General features: G+C 36.1%; 1 protein-coding gene across 3 annotated transcripts in view; it reads left to right on the top strand.

Annotated features, from left to right (window-relative positions):
* The first annotated feature begins 2,719 nt into the window (after positions 1–2,719).
* LOC141055130 (netrin-1-like) overlaps positions 2,720–24,753 on the top strand; it is a 317,167-nt gene continuing 295,133 nt past the window's right edge. For 2 of the 3 annotated variants that reach the window (XM_073552107.1, XM_073552106.1), the window contains exon 1: positions 2,720–2,933. The gene's annotated coding sequence lies outside the window, so the exon portion shown is untranslated. The remainder of the gene's footprint in view (positions 2,934–24,753) is intronic. The other variant, XM_073552105.1, reaches the window with a different exon arrangement.

Genomic DNA, 24,753 nt, shown 5'->3' with positions numbered 1-24,753 from the left:
CAATATGTGGTTTAGGTACACTGTGGGGCTCTTAAGGGAGGAGGCATTTGGATTTGAGGGTGGAGAATTTGCTGAATTTCTTTTGGTGGGTTATGGAGCCATTTCACTTTTTCATAGCCTTTGTATTACCAGTAACATGGACGCCCCCTATGGCTCCATTATCAGATGACAGACCTGAGTGAGGACTTGCTATTTTTGTGAATAGAGTTGATGCTTTTATTGTGAACATTTTACATAACGTTTTGGATCATCACAGTTATCCATTGTTCTACGATGACCACTTACTTTGGGGTTTCCATCTAAATCTCTGAGTGACATAATTCAGATGAAACCCTGAGGAATCCATTCACTACAATGAGGTAGCAGAGTTATCCTGGACTCCGTCTGGCCTCTGTTCAGTGGTGTCCTTCTTTTCAGAAGTGCACAAAACTGGTCAACTGTACTTTTATGCAATCCTAAAAAGATGAACACCACCAGATCACAGGTCAGACGGCGTCCACAATGCCTCATTAAACGGAATCTTCCACCAGAGGTTCCGTCTGAATCATGTATTTCAGAGATTTATAGGGAAACCCTGATGCAAGCGCTCAGTGCAGAGTGCAGAATAAACGTGCACCAAGCCTTACTGCAATGTTTGGGAGGCAGAAAGAAAAAATCAGTAGCAGGTGAAGAATTGGCTTTATTTATTTTTTACGCCATTTCTCAAGCGGTATAAGTGATTAAACAATTTTATTCTTTGGTTCGGTGCAATTACAGTGATATCAGATTTATATCGAGTTTTTATGTTTGGCTGCTGTCACACACTAAAAGACGCTTTATTATTGCAAAAACAGTTTTTGCATCACCATATTTTGAGAGCTATAATTTTTCCATATTTTGGCCCAAAGTCATGTGAGGGCTTGTTTTTTTGTGGGATGATTTGACGTTTTTATAGGTACCATTTTCGAGCACATTACTTTTTTTATTGCTTTCTATTCCGTTTTTGGGAGGCAGAATAAACAAAAAACAGTAATTCAGGACTTTTTTTTAGGGGGGTTACATCATCTCCATGCTGTACAAACTGTCAACTCTGCACTGACAGAGAAACTTGCTGATCATGTTCTGCACATGATCAGCAAGTTTCCTAGCTCTGGTAACCGGATGTCATCATAACGACAGCAGGTCACCATGGCAATGATTGTGACCCTGTGTCATGCCGTGGGGTCTCAAATCTAAAGGCAGAGGGTCTGTCAGCCCTCTGCTGGCTCCCGGAATGCTGTGATTGCATACGATCGCAGAATTTTGGGGGTTACAATGCCAGGACCAGTGCGTGACCACTCATGGCACTTAGTGCCAGGTGTCAGCTGTGAGAATCAGCTGTGAGAATCAGCTGACATCCGGTGTCGATTGCCCGTACACCATCCGTGTGCACGTGCGATCGCGTACACATAATAATCTATCCCTGGTCAGAAAGACCCAGGTCACATGGACAAATTATTATGTCTGATGTCAGAAAGGGGTTAAGGTGTAATTTTAATTTTTTTTTTTCATATAAAAATAGAACATATGAAAATAAGGAACTTTGTAATATATCTTATCGGAGAGATCCACTTCTGTCTTTTCCTGGACTGATCTTTCATTCTCACAATTCTCCGTTCATGGGTAAAATCTGTCCTTCAGTGAATATAGACTTTCACAATATTGAAACTGGAGATACTGTAACAATTGGTGCTTTTAAAATTCCTTATCAGTATGTCTTGGAGTGTGGGAGGAAACCGGAGTACACAGAGGAAAACCACGCAAACATGGGGAGAACATACAAACTCTTTGCAGATGATGTCCTTTGTGAGATTTGAACCCAGCACCCCAGCGCTGCAAGGCTGCAGTGCTAACCACTGAGCCACCGTTATGCTGTATGCTATTATGTTTGTAGAAAATAGAGAGTATCAGACATAAAAGGCTATTGCTATAAGTTGACTTCTGGGTATGCAACATAAGATAGCAATGTTACAATTAGAGATGAGTGTATTGCTTTGCCCTCTGGCAGTGTTCTCTGGCAATGGAAGGGAGCTACATGAATGTCCTGAACCTATGGCTTCACGGACATGGTGCAAGCCTGATGTGATGTCATCTGGGCAGCTTGCATTGCACACTTGACATCTCACCAGCCTGACTAATCATAAGCAAAATTTGAGACCTCAAATGATAAGGACATTTCTGCAGCTCCTGTCCACAAACAGAGATGACTGACATGGACCTTGGATGGGGTTATGTGAAGTGATCATCTCATCTCTGAGCAACTAATAAAAATTGTGAGGTGACAATCAGCAAAAATCCAACTTTGTTCTCTACCTTGTCATTAGTTGCAATTTTAGAAGCGCAGCATTGCGTTCTTATGTTAGACTAATACAAGTCACCGTGTAACCAAAATTGAAATATCAGGAAAGTTATCTGAAATAACCTTTAATCTGTTGTTATAAAAAATGCTAAATAAATTAGCAGTATTTCAGCATATGGTTCAGCCAACTGGGGATTATGAAACTGCCATGAGATCATTTCCCAGCAGTATATTTACTAAACCATCACCTATGCGGGTTTTCTCCATCTGTCTTCGTCTTTCACTATCCCCCCTCCAGTGGACACACAGTGCTAGAACTCCACCCATTCCCTCCTGTGATGTAATTAGTTTGTCTTTCTGAATGGTGCTACCATCCAACCCTAGTATCAAATAAAACAACCCCTCCTCAATAGGTTGTGCTCTCCAAACATTTCTGCCTAGAAAAGGAATCCACACTTGAAGTATATATGCTTTCCACTCCATCCTTAGTCTCTGTGTGACGCACTCCTAGAAATGTCCTAAGTTATAGCAGAGCTATGGGTGATTTAAACCAAATGAGAGAAAATTAAAACCACTAAAATTGGAATCTTCAAGGAAAGCAGATGTCAACAACATGGTAAGTGACAGATGCAGCTTTGTGATGATGTTATCTTCCAGACCTAGACTTTTTAACTGTGTTTATTTGAAAAACATTTTCCTGCCCGTTACATTTAACTCCTTTATATCTAAACTCAAACTACATAGAATGTCTCTTCCACAACCAGCCGACGCTCACTGATATTTGAAAGAAGCATGGTGTGAAAATTTGGGAAAGAATTATTAACAAACAATCAGAAGTGTAGGCAGGCCAACAAGTTCTAGAGGAAGAATAGACATTACTTACTTGTTTTACTGACCTCCCCTTCACAAATAAGGCAATCAGCTAACACTGACAATTTTGATCCTAGTATTAATAACCCTTTTAATATTTATTGTAATTTCAATTATGCTTAATATACTGATCACTCATAAACTGGAGGTGAGATTCATCATTATTATCAACATAGCGACAAGTATATACAGAAGTCATCTGTGAATAATATCCATGTATAGTGTAACTGCAGTGACTATCATACAGCTTAAATTATCACTATACATGACATCTGGGAGAGAAATACTTTCTAAGAATGTTCCCATTAATTTATTAATACTGAATATACTGCGAAACACCTAATATGTTCATATTTAATGAGTGTTATTAAATGTACTGTTATATTTAGGAAAGTGAAAATATATTCCCATTGAGCAACTATTTGTGAACCGCAGGTGGATTTGCCATACATGATCTTGTATCCTATATGAAATGACGATTGTTCTATATAACAGTACGCCGCTTGTTTATGAGGCATAGTCTAACTTTTACAAGAGATGTGTCCTTTTCCTTTACCTTGACAAATATTCATAGAAGAAACCATCCAATGGCTTTCTAACTAGTCGCACTGAACTGTAAGTTTTACTTTCTAGAGCTGCTCGAGCTTTTCACTACAAAGTTTGTTTCCACAACCGATGTACCTGTATGAGATATTTACTAATGAGCAGGTGCCTTATCCGACAAACAGCTTCCGAATATCCCCGCGGATTTACTGCTCAGATTTATTCAGTTTAGAAATGGTGAAATTTCTATGGTTACAATTTATTAAGACACTTTTACAAGTGTGGCATGGGCTACGTTTTGAAATGCAATGAAACTTTGCTTAATCCTCTCCCTTAAGGATAATGGTTCTAGGCAGCAAGTTTACATATTAACTGCAATAGAAGGGCAAAAGCTCAGCTTCAAAGGAGGAATCATGCTAAAGCGTCACTAGAGCGGTGTTTGCAAAGGCTGAACTGCTGCCTAATCAAACAGAGGTGCTATGGATAAGGTGGATCAGGAAGATTATGCTTAAAGGATAGATATTTCAGCTTCAGCATATTTTGTATTTTTTGTATTTTTGATCACCATAAATTACATCTATTTATCTATCTCTATCTATCAATCTATCTATCTATCTATCTACCTATCTATCTATCCCATATCTATCTATCTATTACCTATCTATCTATTATCTATCTATCTATCTATTACCTATCTATCTATTATCTATCTATCTATCTATCATCTATCTATCTCTATATCTATCTATTACCTATCTATCTAGCTATCTAGCTATCTATCCCATATCTATCTATCTATTTATCTATCTATCCCATTTCTATCTATCCCATATCTATCTATCCCATATCTATCTATCTATCTATCTATCTATCTATCTATCTATCTATTATCTGTCTATTATCTATCTATGTATCTGATGTACATGTCTGTTTTTTCTGTTTTCTGTATTATGGTACATAACGCGTGTGTTAATAAACACTAGGCTAGTATATCAGTGCATTGTAATGTAAATAATGAGCCCAAACTATTTTCCATCTTACGCCTTAGCATTATGCATTTCTTAATGTGTTATTTCATGGTAACGAGCCCTTCGTCTGGTTCACGTGAAGTTATTTTCATTTTTATTCTCATGGCAGAAATACATTTGAAAAGCAGTATAAACAGGCAGTGATGCAAAACAGAATAAATTATTGTGGGGAATGCTTTTCTAGATGTGCTCTGATTTTACATTGTGGTGGTGTGAAGCATGCCCAGTTACACTGTGATTTCACAGTTCTTCACTCAGAACAATGTTCCGTAACTTGGTAACCCTAAAAGGGTTCTCAGAAATGGTTCTGTTTTTCTGCATACAAATGTCTCATGTCTACACCTTCATTTTCCATCTGAGAAAGTGTACAGTACTAGAAATAGGGGAAACGCATCTGAGATCAAGTCTCCTTTTTTGTCCTCCTGGGTTGGCAATCTGTCCAAATGTAGCAAGTGACTTCTGGAACTCAGGCATTGACTTTATCGTAATAGTAATAGAACCTGCTGACAGCTTCAGATCCTAGGCTGCTCCATAGATAAAAGGGCTGGTTATACACATTACCATTCTGAGAAAATCTGTTTTTATTCTCATGATGTTGAGGTGTTCGAATCATGTGCTAGTATTAAATTGGTATTAAAACTGATATTAGAAAGATATTCACTCCGAGGTTGAACAGTGAAAAAGCCTTGTATTTTATATTAAGGGCCAACAAAATTTGGCTAGTTTGATCGTACAATAAATAAATTATAAATAAATTAGTTTCATCTACCGTGGCAGCAGTTGCTGCTAATTGACAACTTTTTCAATAATTACTTACACTCAATAATTATTGCTAGATATGATTCTCAAAGCCTTTAGTTCTGCTCAAAAATACTATGAAACTACATAATCTGATTACATAATTTCCTGCATTAATAATAATAATACATTTTATTTCTATAGCGTCAACATATTCCGCAGCACTTTACATTTCAGAGGGGACTTGTACAGACAATAGACATTACAGCATAACAATAATCACATAGATCATAACAGATACCAAGAGGAATGAGGGCCCTGCTCGCAAGCTTACAGTCTATGAGCATTTTATGTAATTAAGTAACAAATCTGCTTGTGTTGCTAAGTAGTGAAGCCTGTATGAACATACAGCGCCGCTGCGACATGGGTTTTATTGTTACGACCATGGTAAAAAGTTAGCATTTTTGTACAGTTTCAAAAATGGATTCAAAATGGTGCATTTTCACCATGACTGTGGCCAAAAAGGCAACCTAAGTTGATCTTAATATATTGATAGCTGATGTATTGATTTTATCCATTTTTCAGATGGCATTTGAAATTGTAACTACAACCAGACACATTTTGTAATTATTTTCACACATTTCACTGATTTATTATAGTGAACCCAAAGTGTTGCAAAAAATTCTGCCTGTGTATTTTGTATAAGTTGTCCAGAAAGATGAAATCTAGTTAGCAACTCTTATAAGATTCATAGATAAAAGAGAAAGGACTAGGACATTTCAGAATCAGTTGAATGATGTAATGCTGTTTAGGGCTAGCCGGACAAAGAATCTTCAGAAAAGAAAAGTTCACCAGGCAGCCAAGTCCTGTTGATCTGCACATGATATGTATTGATGTGTTAGTGGCCATTTGTTGCCTTTTTCAGTGGTCATCAATGAGAAATTAATAGAATACACGATTGAGACACAAATATCACTACAGAATCAATTAGTCTATATTTAAATTGATAGGTTGATTCATGTTTAAATATTTCTATGTATTTATTTCTGTAGTCTTCCATAAAACCAATGATGATAAACAAAGAAGATTTTTCATTTATCTAGCTTAGAAATCTCGAAATAATAATCGTCCATGACAAGTTGCAGCACCCGTGTAAAACACAAAAACCATCAGTCTCTGAATCATAACACTATAGGTCAAGAGACTTTCCTTACAAAGAGATTCTAATCATTCATCAAACATTCATAGCATGAATACAGTCATTAGAGGGAATGCTACACAGACACACTCCACTCACCTGCCATTGGTAAAAAAGAGAGAGCTTGAAAGCTACTTAGCCATTCCTTTTTTTCCAAAAATGGCTGCAAATACCTGTGACCTGGAATCTTACTAAGATCTTGCACTTCCCATACTGCAAGTATCAGGAAAATGTGAATTCTATAAACGTCTTAATTAATGCTTACCTCACAAGGAAACGTTTTTGCAGGAAGTCTTCACTGTACGTCTTTACAAGACACTTAAGAGTCCTACTGGCCGGTGTGCACATTTGTGTAACACCGTATGTTATACCACAGTATGTGAAAGATTTAAGAGAGAGCTCACAATCTCCAGTTGATTTAAAGTCCAGGTAGGTTTAATAAGATTACTATAGAAAAGCCCTCCAAATATAGATACAACACATAGATGCTATAAAGTAGGATTACAGTACAGGTATATTGCAGGATTAAGAAAAGGCAATGTACAGGGAATACAGTCTAAAGGCATCTTTTTTCTTTATTAGCACTTTATTTTGATGAGCCATGGCCAAACTCTTACCAATCCTGTCATTATGGCATATCTAAGTTAGGTAATACCTCTTGAAATGGGTTTTTTAGAGATAAGAAGTCATGAGTGAGTCTATATTAATAAATGGAAGGCATAAAATGTGATTGATTGCAATGAATGAAACATCTCCCAGTCAGCAGAGGCCCAAAACATTGAAATTGATTTCATTGCTTGGTTGAATCATGAATTTGTTTGTAGACCTAGTCCTATTGGTAGGCTCTGCTATCAGAACAGATTCAGTACAGATTTGCACCATGCGAGAACTGGTAGTGTTACATTGAATTATAGGGGTGATGGCACACATCCATGAGAACTTAGAGACTTGACTACATAGAAGATAAATATGTCTGCCTCGACAAACCTCTAATCCTCTAGCTGAGGACAATTGGTAAAGTCTTCAAGCTATTTTCATAATCACGCTAATTATGGAATATACTGTATACTGTAAGTCACTTCTTATATTACCGCAGAAGTGAATGTGTTAGTAAATCAGAGCAGTTACCTTTGCATTCAAATGAATACTATTGTAGCTGTGTCAATCACGTCGAATGATTCTACACAGTTCAGGAATGTTTATAGATTATTTCCCCTCAATTACAGTCTAAAATGCTAAGATCAGTAGCATGAGCTGGATTCATCAGTTCCGCCAAGCATCTAGTTTTGGCGTGGCTGTGTGATGTCGGGAAATGTGAACATCAATTCAGAGCAGAATATCGGTCATGTTTCCCTATCTCACAGAAAATCTGTTTAATGGGAAAAGTCAGCAGGAGCTGTTCAAACATACGGGGTTAATGGCAAGGTATCGCATCATCACACAGTCATTAGTTTTTTTCCGTGAAGTGTCAATTTCTCATCTGATTTAAAAAGTTGCCGAGTAATTTTTCTCTATAAACGTCGTTACAGATTTATATTGGTTTGATTTTGTGTAGATCTCAGACAGTCATTCTTAAAGAGGGGTTTGAGCAATAAACACTAATCGTAGATCAGACAAGCTGTTAACGCATAAAGGATAAAGGATGTATAAAGGATCACTGTTTTGTAACAAATCTAGAGAGCTGCGAATTACCAAAATGATGGACCCATCAAGCTATAGGCATCAATGGAATACCAAGGTCCTGAATATAGATACCATGATAATTAATGTTCAAAAATGGTAAAATGCTCCTGTCTAAACAGCTATCCAGATCTTTCTGTATATATATATATATATATATATACATACACTGCACACTGCACATATATATATATCAGTGTAGCATATGCATTGCTGAACATAAACAAGTAATGTACCATAAACACCAGAGAGTTGGTGGTTGGTTTATGTTGCGAGGATAAAGCCAAGCATCAAATTCAATATTAATTATAAAACAAGAACAAAGCATAAAATGGAATAAAAGAGTGGTTTTATTGTTGATTTACATTTTTATTACATTCTGCTGTATTTTCATATCACATAATGTTCTTGTGTAATTTTTCCGTCATGTAGACTTCTAGCTGGTAGGAATAAATAAATAGAATGATTGTTCAGTACAATTCTTATGGTTTATTAACTTTTTTCTATGACATGTGCCCTCTTTAGATTTGAAAAAGTCCATAACCCAAATACATAACAGCTCTGTGTAATCAAATGCGAGGGATAAACATGTCTGCAATTGAAGCTTCCCTTTGATGCATAGTTTACTCACTGGTGAACCTTAAATGTGTTTTTCCTCTTAGTTTAGTTTTAAAAGAACATAAAAATAAAAATGTTGATGAAAGTACAACTCTTCTGATGTCAGTGCTTTGCAAATCTTATCAAAAGGACGTTTCATTTGTAACTGTTGCAATTTCTCAGCATTCATAAATGTATCTACTGAACTGTGCTGTAGTCTTGTAAATGTACTGTAGAGATAGGCAGATAGAGAGAAGTAGAGATAGATAGACAGATAAAAGTAGAGATAGATAGATAGATACATAGATAGATAGATAGATAGATAGATAAATCAAGAAAAAAGGGCAGCACTACCAAAATAATATAGTAGGTGCAGAACCTATTCAGCAGTGTCCAAACAGCCAAATTAACAAAAGGAAAAAAAAAATAGGCAGCACGCAAATTAAATGTGAAAACAGTGGATACTTTACTAATCCTCAGGTGGCAACGTTTCAACGGTGTCTTGACAAAGACGGGTCACCGTTGAAACGTTGCCACCTGAGGATCAGTAAAGTATCCACTGTTTTCACATTTAATTTGAGTGCTGCCTATTTTTTTTTCCTTTAGATAGATAGATAGATAGATAGATAGATAAATAGATAGAAAGGACAGCAGCACAAACTTGAGCAGATTTTGGGTGCAATACTTCCTGAGTAATGCGGTTGTCCAACGCAAAATATAAATGGAAAAAAATCAGGCAGCACTCCAGTACAAAGAAAAATTGTGGGATTAAAGCCCACAATTTTTCCTTGAACTGGAGTGCTGCCTGTTTTTTTTCCATTTAGATAGATAGATAGATAGATAGACATATCATTGGTGCAGCCAGAGGCCTAATAGATAAGGAGGCCACTTTCATCTCCAGAGCAGCTTTTGTCACAGACACATTGATGGCATTATGATGAGGTATCGGACATGTATAGGGCCTATATACTGTTCTTGCACTGGGGCCCCTTCTGTCTGTGTCCACCCTTGGATAGATGATAGATTCCATAACTTTGTATGCATATAGCTTTAAATTGAGGCATTACTGGAGGTAGCAACATGTATTAAGAGGCAGAGAGCTTGATTTCTATAGCTCCACTTTTTGGCAGCAGTAGCGATCCTACAAGTCACTATCGACCCTTTAATGTGTCTTTCAGTATGACTTAGGATGAAAGCCAAATCAGAATCTCAATATGCAGACAGTGTTTACACGGCGCTCTAAGGTTCTAGTCCTCGTCCTATTAAATCTCCCAGAGTAGCATTGCAGGGCAAGAGCCGGTATGCCACTCTCCACAAGGAGAAACGTTACCCCTTTGACAACATGTGTTAAAACATTGTACCACACTTATACAAGATTTATAACACATATAAATGGGGTTTGGTGTTCAAATAAAAGTATTTACTTCTAGAAGAAAAATAAATAACTTAATTTTATATATGCTTAGAATACTTATTTTAGAATATATTATATAATAAAAACTTAGACTTCATTATATAGTTATGTATTTATGATTTATTTATATAGTGTATTATTTTGTTAGATTAAAATAATGTATTATATTCTAAAAATAAATAGAAAACAATGAATAAATCAAGGATTAGGACATTCTAGTGTCCATTTGAAGGTCCTAAGACCCTACAAAAATATAAAATAAAATAGAATAAAAAAGAAGCATTATCGAATAATCTGTGCAATGTAACATAATGGCAGTAACGCCTGGAGAATATTAATCACTTTGATTAGCAGAATACATACCACATACTGTACAGAATAAGCTGCAGTTTAATATTAAATTCACAAATCATTTGGATTAACATATGCGCTGTGAATAATTTCTACCACGTTTTTATATTCTGAAAAGTGTTAAAAAATGACAATAAAATATCTAGGGAAATGACATCCTGTAAATGAAGTGTCATGCATACGCTATCTCAATATTATACATGGAACATTCACACCATAATATAGGTGTCCCTGCTTTTCGGCTGTGTCTCTGTCTGGAGCAGAGTCGGGAAGAGAATGGTGGGTGCCACTAAGGCTTCAACAGCTAAGTGCCACGTGAAGAGAAAAGAAGCCTCTCTGCCATAGCCAAAGTAATTGCATACAGTTTTCGGGCAGTAAACTTAACCTTTGTCCTGGGTAAAAGACAAATTTTCCGAATTAATAATGCTAACACTACAACTAACAATAATAATAATTTTTATTCTAAGGATGATATCAGAGAATATCAGTTCAAGAACCATATATCAAAAACCTCAAATCTGTATCATGTTCCCCAGTCCTGGGTGAAGGGATTCACCACTGATGCCTGCAGCACAAGTCATTTTAATAATTGATATATAACCTATTTTGGTAACAGACAATCGATGCATAGTAGAAAAGAGTTAGGTTCCAGCCCAACATCTATACTTCCAAGTCAAGTCCATGTATGCAAATAGTGATTTGTATGTATAACATGGTGGAGAAGGACACCAAGTACATTTGCAATGGCTAAAACAAAAGCTCCAATGGCTTTACTTAATCTGGGAAAATGGTACTTGAAGACATTTACAACGTGAGCAGGATATAGATGTCTAGGGGACACTGGTTTGGCTGATATCTTTGGAGGCTTGGACAGTAATGTGTACGGAAGTTCCTTCCCATAGGTGCAAGCATAGAGTCTGCTGTCTTTTTTCATAGGGGGGTAAATTGAATACTGGTATATAAGAAAAATAAGAAAAACTGTTTTTTTATGTGAGATGTTACTTTTCTTAATCACAACGGACATGTGATAGCTAAAATTACTTTAATTACTACAGCATATTTCACTCAGATACGACAAGAGATGAAGACACAATCAGTAATTGAATTATTTCAGTATCAACTGAATTTTTTTGGGGAAATATAATTCCAAAAAAGAAAATGTGCCTATTGGTAGAATTCCAGCTAAGCAAAGCTTTCATTTTGTTCATTGCTATTTTTCCAGATTTTACTAATTATTATTATGGGAAAACAGATGTCACTCACAATGTATTGTATTTTATAATTCTGTTAATAAATAGAAAGAAACACAGATAACCCTTATGAGAATATGAATCCTTTCCTACGTGGAAGATCAGTTACTTCATTGACATTTGGATTATTTTCTAAGATCAATCACTTATGTAAATTAACTGAAAACACAAACAAGATTATATATAGTTACCATTCATTCCGCAGGTTTTAACTTACCGGTTATATAAAAATAATTCCAAAGTCATAAAATGAAAAGAATTATTCCAAGTAAAATAATCATTGACGATAAGTTATATTTCTCATCCATTCACTGTATTACTTAATACCTTTGGCTTTCTTATACAGAATATATAATACATAATGTGTCAGTCAACCACAAATTCAAAAGTACCTTTCTTTTGTTGGATAGACCAAATATGATGAGGCAGAAAGTTAAAACGGGGGAGGGGAGGATTGCACTATACAGAGAGATCAAAATATCCAGGAAACCAGACAATTGATTCCAACAAGTGAATTCCAGAGAGTCGACAACCACCAAGAAAGGAAGAAAAATTGTCCAGGCTAAAAGACTGTGAATGTTCAAAGGTTAACCTCTTCATGTTTGTGAAAGCATTGAAATCACGCAATTCATAAATATAGTCCATATGGTGGACTTCAAACTTCTTTAGTGCCTTAGTGCTGCTGAGCCACACACATTGATGATCCGGATACAAAGCCTTGAGTGTTGTTTTTATGATTCCCTCAGTAAAGCCCCTAGCTGTGTAATCTTACACAGAGAATAGGAAGATGGCAATACAAGGCAATCCACACACATTGCTCCACTATATTTCTACAATTCTGCTTTAGATTAATGCACATTATACAATGTGTCATTTTAAAACTGCTATCATAAAAAGTAAGCTTGTTTGGTGGCAGGCTGCCTTGTACGATGTATAGTGTTTCTGAAGAAACGTGTGCCACAGTAGGTAGCTGGCAGACAATCAATATTACCCTCTGTTTACGCTCTATTTTTTTTCAGCATGTATGCAAAGAGGAAAACAAAATTACAACAATTGCAATATATACATACATGCCTGATGATAAGAATGCTTAGTAAAAAGATAAATTAAAACATGAACAACTTTAACATATACATTGAACATAGTATTTAATAAATATTCTTATGACGACAAACCTTATTTTTCTAATATTAAAGTGCCCCTGTCAGCAGGAATGTGCTCAGTAACCTACAGACAGTGTCCAGTCAGCGCTATTTATATGCATTAAAGGGATACCTGGGGATGAAATCCGTCTTGTGGATGTTGTTTATTCCTTTCAGTTTTGAGTTAATGATTGTGCTCAGAGGTGGGCCTATGAGAGGGGGTCTTCAGGTGGTGCTCTGCTTAGGTATTCATCAGTATGGCTTCTAAATGGTTACTGATCCCTCACTGACCTGTCCCCTAGTTTACATTAAGAATATTATATATGCATACCGAAAAAAAACCCCTTTCTGCAGGCAGGTGTCAGCCATGGCACCTGCGCTGCAGCATAATCGCATGTGTACGGTGTTTATAATTAATGAGGTTGAGGTTATACTGATATTAAAAAAAATCCACTTGAAAACGGCTCTCATCACACCTGCACAGTAGCAGCTATTGCTGTATATAGAGGTGATCCAATAACTGCTATTGTGCAGGCAACGCTATTTTGCTAAAGAAAAAAAATCCTAATCCAAGATGCATCTGGCACCTACATGCAGAAGGGTTTTTCCTGTATGTATATATAATATTCATTATGTAAACTAGGGGGCAGGTCATTGAGGGATTAGTGACCTGTCAGAAGCCATACTGATGAATAGCTAAGCAGAGCACCACATGAACACTCCCCCAACACAGGCCACCCTGAAGCAAAAGCATATCATTAACTCAAAACTGAAAGGATTAAACAACAACCACAAGAAAGATTTCATCAACTCTGTGTGTAGGTTACTGTGCACAACCCTGCTGACAGGTTCCCTTTAACAACTATATGCTGTCTGTTGTGAGTTCATTCTCTGGTTCACCAGTTGTGAGTTCTCCTTCCAGACTCCCTCTGGTGGTAACAGGAGGTAGTGAGGCTGATTTGATCGGTGGAGATCTGCCACCTGAGAATGAGGATGACGATTGGACTTCAGGAGTCTCAGATTGGATTTAAGACAGCCGACGCCCTATTCAGTTGCTGGTAATTCCTTCTGGCTTGTCAGCACTTGGTTTTCAGCTCTGTTACACTCATCTAAAGCTAAGTTTTTCTGCTAATGTTCACACTTGATTTTGTTGGTCTGTTCAGTTTTTTGGTGTGGTCAGCCAGCCCCGGCTGGGGGCTGTGCTGAATTTCCACTCTTATTTATCAGTATTTTGCCAATTTGCTTTTTGTCCCTTACTAGTTTGGTCTCTTTTTGCTCTGTCTCAGAATATTTCAGAGTGCTGATATAGTGGGAGAAGTCTAGTGACTTCAGGGTTAATTTTGCTATCAGAAGTGTTGGACATTATTTTTGTAGGGTTTTTTGCAGGTTGCAGACAGTGTCTTTCCTTCCCTTTCCTCTCTAGTTTGTTTGGGCCCCATCGCTTGCTCAGCCAATTTTCCTGCCTGTGTTTGTGCCTTCATCTTGTTACATCATCAATACATGTGTGGGGGCTATCTATTCCTTTGAGGTCTGCTCTGGGGCAGTTAGTTTTCCTCTTTTCATGCTTCAGGCTTATTTGGTCCTCCGGCTGTGACGAAGAGTCTAGGAACATCGTAGGTACGCTCCACAGTTGCTGCTAGTTGTGTGGTAGGATCAGGGATCTGCAATCTGCAAAGTTACCAACCTGTCTGGTTTTCTGTTACTTAGCTTGCTTTGCTTTTTTCTTCTCGGTGACCCATTCATAACAGCTGTCCATGTCCACCACAGTTTGAAAGCCATAATTCTCGTGTGGCGTTCATCACTGTATTTTTTTTCCCTTAACTACAAAAAAAGTTAAAATACAAAATAAAATTAACTTGTTTAAAGGGAACACATCATCCAAAAATTAACAATTGTTTAAATCAAGATTTTATGTTATATACATGTTTTAATTTGATTTGTATGTTCAATATCATTATATATTCTAAAATATCATAAACCTGTAATTGTTACACTGATCACTAGCACTAGTCCTAGGCTCACACTTCCTGAGGCTTTTCATGTGTGTCATTTTTTTAACAGCCAGAATTACAATGAAAAGTAACACCTTCCATGGGATCCACCACTGAAAATAGTTAGTGCTTCATTTCCAATCCTACTTTTACCTTCACAATGACCTTTGTAATGATGAAAGCATACTCATTAGATACAATAAAGTAGGGTCTGAGACAGTCTATTGAAACAGTAAGTAGGAGTCTAATGTAAGGAATTGTGAAAAATATTATTTTTTAAAGTATAGATAGAAGAGATGATTAAATCAATATGTTGCATGTCAAACTTAAGTCTACTTTATGAATTTGGCAGGGCACAAATACTTAGATCAGTATGCAACTTGATTTTCACAAATTGACCTAACAATGCCTGCTACCTTTTTACATATTGCAGAAGGCTGTTGTGACCTCAGCTGCAACTGCTCTGGCTTCCCAATAATGCCTTATAGCAATCACATCACATGGTATTGCACAGCCAATGAAGAGGAACTATTATAACCTGTATAAAAGCCTAGGCAGTGAATGCAGCAGTAATTTTAGGGTAATTTTTTGACACTGAAAGTTTATCAAAGCTCACAGGTCAACAGGTCAACAACAGAGACAAGAAAGCCTTAAAAGATTGGATGACTACTCCAGAGAGTAATGTGTTGAATAACTGCAGCAATAAAGAAGATAGAAGTATTAGCTTTTGAATAATACACAGATTCAAGGCGAGAAAGTGATAAGGGAGGTGCCAGGAGCAGTGACAGACTCAGTGGTTAATCATGGGTTTGGTGTAGCTAGCATCTGTCCTACTGCATTTGAATTACAATTACTCATTTTTTGTCTTAATTCATAAAACATTAAAAAGCAGAAGCAAGATAGTACAATATTTTTTACAGAAATACAAATTTAAAATTGCTGTCAGAGTTAGGGCTTGCTTGTCACAGACGACTGTACCAATTTTTTTTAATTTTCTCATGCAATCATTTTTGTGAAGAAGTAAATAATTTTGTTATTTGCTTCCACTCGTTAGCATCCATAATGGATCATTAAGGCTATGTGCCCATGTATGCAGAAAATTTCTGCATGAAAACCGGACTCCTTCCCAGAAAACATGCCTTTTTTTTCCATGTGTTTTTTTGGCAAAAAACCGCACATTTTTTATGCGTTTTTTCCGCGCATCCCCAGTCTCATAGAAAATAGCTAAAAACTCTGACTTTTCCGCAAAATGAATGAGCGTGCTGCGTTTTTTACCGCGTGAGTTTTTTTCACGTAAAAAAACGCATCAATATGCACAAAAAGTGCAGAATGCATGAAAATGAATGGGATTCTTTTTTTTAAGTGATTTTTAAGCGTTTTTGCTTGTAAAAACGCTTAAAAACGCAAAAAAACGCTTACGTGGCACAAAGCCTAAAGGTTGAAAAAAAAACCAAACAAATCCTTATTCTTAGCTCACTGCTCACATCTCTATCCTTTCTGCTACTCGCTGAATACAAATCCGGTTGTTGTTGCATCTTCTGAGCCCTCATACGATGGAATTTTCAGGCCTCTCTTGGTGTTCTGGGTGTCATACCGCCAGGGAGGGTTCTGCGCAGGCTCTGAGAAGAATGGCCAGATAAAATATTGATCAAATTATTTTTTTAAGCAGATATTTGCTAAGATTTTGCATGCTGGAAATGTTTGTGCAACATTTCGTTATGACCAGATGACTATGTTGAGATCATTTCTGCCTATTATCACCAAATTTACATTTCCTTTTTTGAAAAGGAATTTATTCAGATGATCATAAAAATACAGTAATCATGACTTACAAATTAGTTACAAGTGCACTCTGATGTATAATATTAGAAAAATATCTTTTCTGCTCTAATTCTACTAAATTCTAGCCTCATGTAGTCTGTCATGTGGTTGGAATAAAAAGCATTTTCAAGCAATATTCAATGTATTCAAGCATTTTAATGTAGATTTTTACAAGAAATTATTTTTGTCTGCAAACTCTGTGTTAGTAAAAGTTTGTCTTATGCTGCACGTATTTATCTTTTATGATTCAGTTCTCATTTAACTATAATTACAATCTATATTTTATGAAATGCTATAATCCAGGCACTTAAACATTCCAGTTTGTTATAAAAGCCAACTACTATATTATCGCTGTACACGTTGTGTCTGTTGTATGTTGAAATAAAATGCGCAAAAATATTGTGTTCTAGATTAATCAGTAAGGATATATTTTATATTTATATTGTGATCTAAATTATAATTTTTTTTACTGTTCATAAAATATTTATTGCCGCTGTTAGTTTTATGAACGTTGAATTTTTTATTGAGCCTTTTTTTTATATTGGAATTACCGTAAATATTATTTATACCACATGTAATATCAGGACAGTTAATGCTGAATTTTATATTTCAGTAATGTTTAGTAATATTTCACTGGAAACACGGTGCATTTTTTAAGCTTCCAATATCTGCATTAAGTTTTAAGCATCAAACATAGATTGGAAAAAAAGTCAAAAGCTGAAAAAATGTGTTGCTGTTCTTAGTCACCCTGAAATCAATATGGTGTGTGTATCGGGGCTAGGAGAGATGTTAGTTATGGTCCAAGACATGTTTTTACAGCATTTTACTATGTCTGCTATCCCGTTAGCTAAACATCATTTAGTCATCATTTAGGTTACAGGAGATATCACATCCTGCACCGATTTACTGCTAAAATAAACTGTTTATAAAACACTTTCTTCAAATGTTTAAAAAATGTTATCACTGCATTACTTGGCCAATATAATGTGAACATGACAGTTTAAGTGTTGTGTTTGTGTGAACATAAAAAATAGGAAATGGATACAATTTGATTTAATACAAAAAAGTGGAGTTAAAAAAAAAATAAAATCACCCATGGATTCCATAAAGAAGATTTTATGCCAGACTATGATGAAATGAATTAATTGTCCGTGCTTGAAGATTTTGAAGTAATGTTCATAGAATTTGTACCAAAGAACTACTGCTCCAACTCCTCGTGGCTCAAAAATATCTTATTATACATTAAATGAATTTCCAATTTCATGGCATGTATATAAGTCACTCGTGTCCTAACAAATTACAACATCTGCTCCGTACCAGAAAGGTTCACATCAGTGCAGAAAGCTTGAGGAAAAGAATAGCATTGGATTCCTTCAACTGATAACTTTTTACATGCATGAGGCTTTTTAAAATAAACACAGGCAGCTTTATCACGAGGGGAACAAGAGGGATTTTCTGTGCTTGTCAAAAAGCAAATTCCTCGAAACAGCCACAGACGGCAATTAATTTCATCAATATAGGGACAGGCATATGGTGTCCATATTCAGGACTGAAAAACTGAACGCTGCATGTACCGACACATCATTGAGTTTCTTGGTTTCTTAGTGTTCTATAGTAGAACTTTAAATGTTAAGTTATAAAAACATCAAAAAATATGATTATTAAAGCAGATGAGTTTTCCTACACGGGTATTGGAGCAAAAAGTGGTTCTGCATACAGAGAATATTTTGTGTCAGGAGTAAACCACAAACCACAGGGAAAACATGCTCTTCTTTCTCCAGTTGACAATGATTTATGGGTCAATGCATAAAGTCTTAGGATACAGAAGGAGAACATTTTTCATATTATCCTAAAAAATCCTAAAACCAATAATAGGTATGAGATTGATTTACTAAATGTCTATAATCATTCGCATGACATACTGTGCGTTACTTTCCATCTGACATGAATAATAGATATTGAAAAAATTCTTCTGCATTCTTTTGTCAATGACATCAAATAATTTGTATTTAATTGGCACAGAAGTGAAGTGCAGGAGAAAATATCTTGGCAGTCTCACAGCGTAATATCATCCAAGAATAATAATCAGAGAAAACTATTTAATATAGAAGAATGTAGTTTGTGGTAGCTAAAAAGTGAATGGAGAAACGTTTCACAAGAGAACACAATTGTGGAAATGTGTTATGACTGACGTTTTACAGCATTCTTTACCTACGGTGTGGTGGAGTACAATGCGCCACATTAGTTTAGATGATTTAGATGAGCACATTTCTTAATAAAGTTGGTGCATCATTTATTTGTTTGTGCTCCACAAAAGCAAATCTACACCAACAGTGAATAGGTGAAGCCAAAATTTATCCTAATTTCTGACATATGGTAAATCAGCTTATTCCCCGAAACCCTGCTCACTTGGCACTTTTTTAAAGCAGGGAGCAAAGCACAAAGCTGCAAAATGTGATACATTTTTGTGTGAATGTGCCTCAAAAATTTGTCATTTTTTATGTGAAAAAACTGCCCTACATCTGATAGTAATTTTTTCCTAATGTCTATACATATTTTTACTTTATAACAAATTGATTTAAAATATCATTAATAACATATTCTTAAATAAATATATTGTACTCTTGATACAATAATTTAATGATTTCTTTGGGAATTCCCTCTATTCAAACCCATTTGTGTTTGCAATCATTTTCAGGAAGAAACTGAGCATTATCTGACAGAATTGCAGGGGTGTCAATACTTTTGGCCACAACTGTATGGCGGAGTCTCAAAAACTGCCCCATCGGTATGGACCGTACCATTTGGGCAGGGTGGGAAGAAGAGGTGTGCAACAACATATTAGTGGCAGTGGGTTTCCTCTATATACTAGTTTGAATAGTATCCCCACTGTCATGTCATAAGGTAACATCCAGGAATTCTCTTATCTTGATCAAAAGAGAAGGTCAAATGGATGTTTCGGTCATTGCTGTTAAGGTGTAAAATATAATTATGAAGAGATGGAACAGTATCCTGCCAGATCAGCAGGATTTTGTCGATGGACCGCGTCTAGAAGAGGACGCGGTCCATTGACCCCCGCTGATTCGACAAGAAGAGGTCCCTCTCCCACAGACCCAGAAGCAGATTAGCATAGGCGGGCGCGAAGGCAGCTCCCATTTTTTTTTGTGAACTGCGAATCGAATCTGAAAATGTTTAAATTTGTCTAGAACTGTGAATATGAGGAAATTTGATTCAAATTCGATCCTCCATGGATTGATCATTAATGATGCATATAAGCTGTAAATCAAATTTGTCAATTGCACCTTTTTACATAATAACAAAAAACTCACAATACTTACTTCTTCAAGGTGTGAAATAAAAAGAAGAAAAACAGCAGTAGACAGAAGTATTAATGTAAATGTTTTGATGCACCAAATTTGTTAACATCTTGCAACACTGATAAATTTGGAGCAAGTGACGGCAAAACAGCCACAAGCAGAACTGGCTTAAAAAAAATCCTCTTATGGTAAAATCATCTTTTGGAGTAAACAGTCATAAAAGTTGACAAATTTATGAAAATGATAGCTATTTGACAAATTACTGTAGTTTGTCTAGACCAGTGTTTCCCAAGCCACAGTCCTCACGGCCCCCAACAGGTTATGTTTTCAAGATTTCCTTAATGTTGCACAGGTGATGAAATTATTATTAAGGCATTAGAAACTGCCACAGCTTCTCTCATATGTGAGATACTAAGGAAATCCTGAAAACATGATGTGCTGGGGACTGTGAGGACAGGGTTTGAGAAACACTGGCCTAGACTAACCTTATAGCCCTTATTAGTTGTCTTACTCTGTAGAAAAAAGTTATTTTCCAATGTTTGGAGCATTTTTTATAGCACGGTACAGTTCAGCCGATCATTTGAAATTTGAAAGTGTCAGCTTTGCGGAACTCTCCAAAAAATTGCAATACTAAAACCATCTAATGCAATGTCTTTAACACTCTCAGGTATTTATTGCTAACCTCCATGTTTGCAGTGTGCGAACAAATAAAAAAAATATTTAAGATGCTGTTGAATTGATTTCTCAAATCAGTCATTTCACAGTCACACAGAGTAGCTATACAGTTATAGCAGATCCCTATATAGCACATAAATCTTTGTATTAGTATTCACAGAAGGAGACTAGCACTCCCATTTTCAATTTGCTTCAGATTAGGCCCTTTTCTATCTCTGCATGGGATGAACTGTGTGCTCCGACCGCCTATAGTTTTAATATGCAAGCATAAAATGTGCTCACTGACCACACCTCATCTTGTAAACTGGCTGTTATAGCCCCCCACCTTAGTTTCCAATTCACTATGCTAGACCATTTGATGTAATAGCTACTTCAGCAGTCTTCAGTTATGTGTGAAATGATGATGGGTATTTTTTTGGCAATCTTCGGGAATCAAATAGTGGAGAGTTTGAATTTGGGAGGTCTTGTAAGCATCGAGAAATTCTACTCTCAGTCCATCCCTCGCAGAAAAATATGCTCATCTCTAGTGAAGTGTCATATTTTTGTTATATTGAGCCGTCTTTCTAATAAACCATGCTTCTTTTCAGCAAAGCGACACCCTCTGAAATGAAGAAGACATAGCAAACATAAAAAATATTGTGTTAGTGAAGAAAGTCAATTTTGTTACCCGAATTGCTTGATTCTGGCTGGTTTAGCTTATTAAATCTCCCATTTGGACATGATTACAAATATAATCATTTGAATATTTACTGATTTCTATTTGTTTTGTATGGTCGTCGTTATTTGAGCTTAGTTTCCACTGCAAAAAAAATTCTATTTTTTTATAAAATGTTAACATGGTCTACAGCATAAATTAGAGTGTACATGTATAAACAAAAATTGGCAAAATACTGTATAGTGAAAAATGAAAACTTCAAACAAGACCAATGAGAGGCTTGCTCACAAGAGCATATAATCTGCGATGAAAAAAGGAATACACAATTGGTAAATAGTGTGTCTCTCTATGCCACAAATAATAAAGAAGTGATTGATAATTGTCAGCGAAGACTATCATTCTAAATTCTAATAAATCTGTAACTTTCCTTTTCAAATTGAAACGTAAGCTAAAATCCTCACACAGTATTATCACCTCATTTTAATAATCCTGGGCCTATTTATATATATTTCATGCCAGAAGCATTCTAATTCTAAGGCCACCAACTGTTGTTCTCACTTTATATTGTTTTGTTTGTTATCATTTTTGCTCTGTGCATTTTACATGGTGAAAAAAATGATATTTTAAAAAACGTTTGATGATATACAGCAATCATTAAGTTATCAGAAGGTGCTTTCTAGAATGTAGAGATAGGGTGCAGTAAAGACACGGTGAAGGTTTAGGGTGGCCAAGATGGCAAATGCTTTCTCTTTAGTAGTCACTAAGCGAAAAAAGAAATCAAGGAAAAAGCAGCACTCCTTTACAATACTGAAAACGACTCCAATTGGGGATGACTTTTTTTCAGCTCTCACCCATTGATTTCTGGATTAGCAGAGTGGGAGTCCACAGACCATTTTTCCAAATGATGGCCTCTGTATTTTCTATGGACCTCAGTGGAAAGTGGATTACATGAGGCCATATCTCTGGTTAAGCCTATGTATTTTGCAACAGGCAAACATTATGGGCAAGGATCAGAGATCAATGGATTCCCACTCTCTTGGTAGGTGAAAATACTACAACTGCAAGCAGGTGATTTATTTCTCCTACTGTCAGGGCAGGATGGGAGTGATAGCTCCACAAGTACAAGTTGACAGCAATCTTTTTGCCAATGTACTTATTTTTTACCAAAGGAAGATTTTTTTTTTATGTTTTTACTTCTTCGTTGGCTCCTGCAGGTCTATTTCAGCAACTGTTCTAATTTTAACACCATACTATAAAGAATATGGATGGGTATTAAATCATGCAGAAGCCACAAGCTCGTAAAAAAACTGTAGAGGTGAAGCGAGTATTTGTGCTCAATTAAGACACTTGAACTTATGAAAAATGAGCCCATGACTGCACTAAGCAGGTGTCTTCAGCAGGTAATGATCTCAGGTGCGACCGCACATACTTTCCCATAAATCCTTGCACAAATAACTTGACCTGAAAGGGTATAGAGCAGCCAGCATGAAGGGCTACAAGATCCTGTATAAAAGTCTAAGAAGGGAATGCTGTGGCCTTTACAGAATAGTTTTAGGACAGTGAATATATATCTAAGCTCACAACTCAGCAATACAGACAGGAAAAGAAAGTTGTTAATCATGGAGCTATACTTCAGACAGTAAGATGTTGAATAACTGTAGCAGTGAAGAAGATGAGAAAACTAATCTGGGAATGATACAGAGATTCAATTGACAGAAGGGGAGAGAGGTAAAAGAGTTGACAGCAGTAATGAAAGATAGTGTAATTTATCATGATATGAGGTAGTTGGAATTTGTCCTTCTGCATTTGAATTACAAATACACTTTTTTAAATCATTCTTAATGCACCAAATAGCAAAACAAGACAGAACAATAGTTTTTTGCAGAAAAAAAAATCTGAATTCAGTTTCAGACAATGTGTTTTCTTGTCCATTCAACAATACTAAGCTTTTGTGTTTCTTGTGCATTTATTTTGTGAAAAGGGTAATAATTGCTTTGTGTGAGTGTTGTCCGTCTCTTACTAGTCAAATTGCACAGTCATTCATGCATCGCTGATTGAGTGGACTTTTCCAGGTGCTGACTTTTTGTATGTGTACCTAGCATTTGATATTTTGTCAATTTGGGGAAGGAAGCTGAATTTTGTTGTGAAAATAAAAAAAAAAAATTGATGAAATAGATGTAGACATTTAACTGTACATGTCTGTTTTTGCACATCTGGTTTACTTGTCCAATTTGACATATCTTTGCTATAATGACACTGCCACCTACTGCCACATGGCCTGCTGCTTTCTGTACATTTACCAACCTACCTACCTGGCTTTTCTTATTTCTTACTCTTTGGCAAGGGTTGAAAAAGTAGAAAAGATTGTAAAAAAAAGTTAAATATAGTTTTATGCAAAACATAAGGAAAAAAATAAGAGGCAATGAAAGTGGACAAGGTGGTATATAAAAAAAAACTATATCACGGCTTTGAATGTGGTAGTCTCTAGCAGCAGAAGCACCACCACTGATCCAGTACTTCTACCAAAGGACACAACTGGCCTCCCTTGCCTCAGGGAAGTGTACTAGTTGGATGAAAAGGAGGGAGTTATCTAATATATGGTGCATCACTCGTGTCAGTGACAGCAGGATGATATTAGATCTAATATAAGTATCATAAGCATGTATCAGTGTCCTTCACTGAATGGTATGCATGTTTAAAAATGACTAAAATGGCTAATTTTTGGGAATTTTTATTATTATTATTTGTATTATTATTATAAAAAATGAAAAATCTGATCATTGCCTTAGGTTACTAAATAGGCTGTTGGATACTACTGAATTTCCATCGGTTTGTTTGTGAGTTTATTTTGATATTACTAAGGCTATGATTGCATTACAAATTGAAAGTCTATGTAACTGTAGCTTCACAGCACGCTCACTGTTAGGATTCTTTGGTGTCTGAGGCGAGATCTGGCAGTCATGCGACCAAATGTATGCGATATACATATTCCGGGCTACATTCCTACTAGACATGTGCGGCCTCACTCAATTTACTACACCTGCATGGGAGAATCCTCATAGCACCCACTGTCCACTTTATGTCCACAAAATGACTGCAGACCTTTTGTCAAAAGCTTGGCTCTTTAATGAAGAACCACATAATGTTACAGGTATAATCAGATTCA

This window comes from Dendrobates tinctorius, unplaced genomic scaffold, assembly GCF_039654945.1.
Source record: "Dendrobates tinctorius isolate UK_male_01 unplaced genomic scaffold, ASM3965494v1 ptg000184l, whole genome shotgun sequence".
In the NCBI taxonomy this organism is placed as follows: domain Eukaryota; kingdom Metazoa; phylum Chordata; class Amphibia; order Anura; family Dendrobatidae; genus Dendrobates; species Dendrobates tinctorius.
This window is presented reverse-complemented; position numbering and strand designations above follow the sequence as displayed.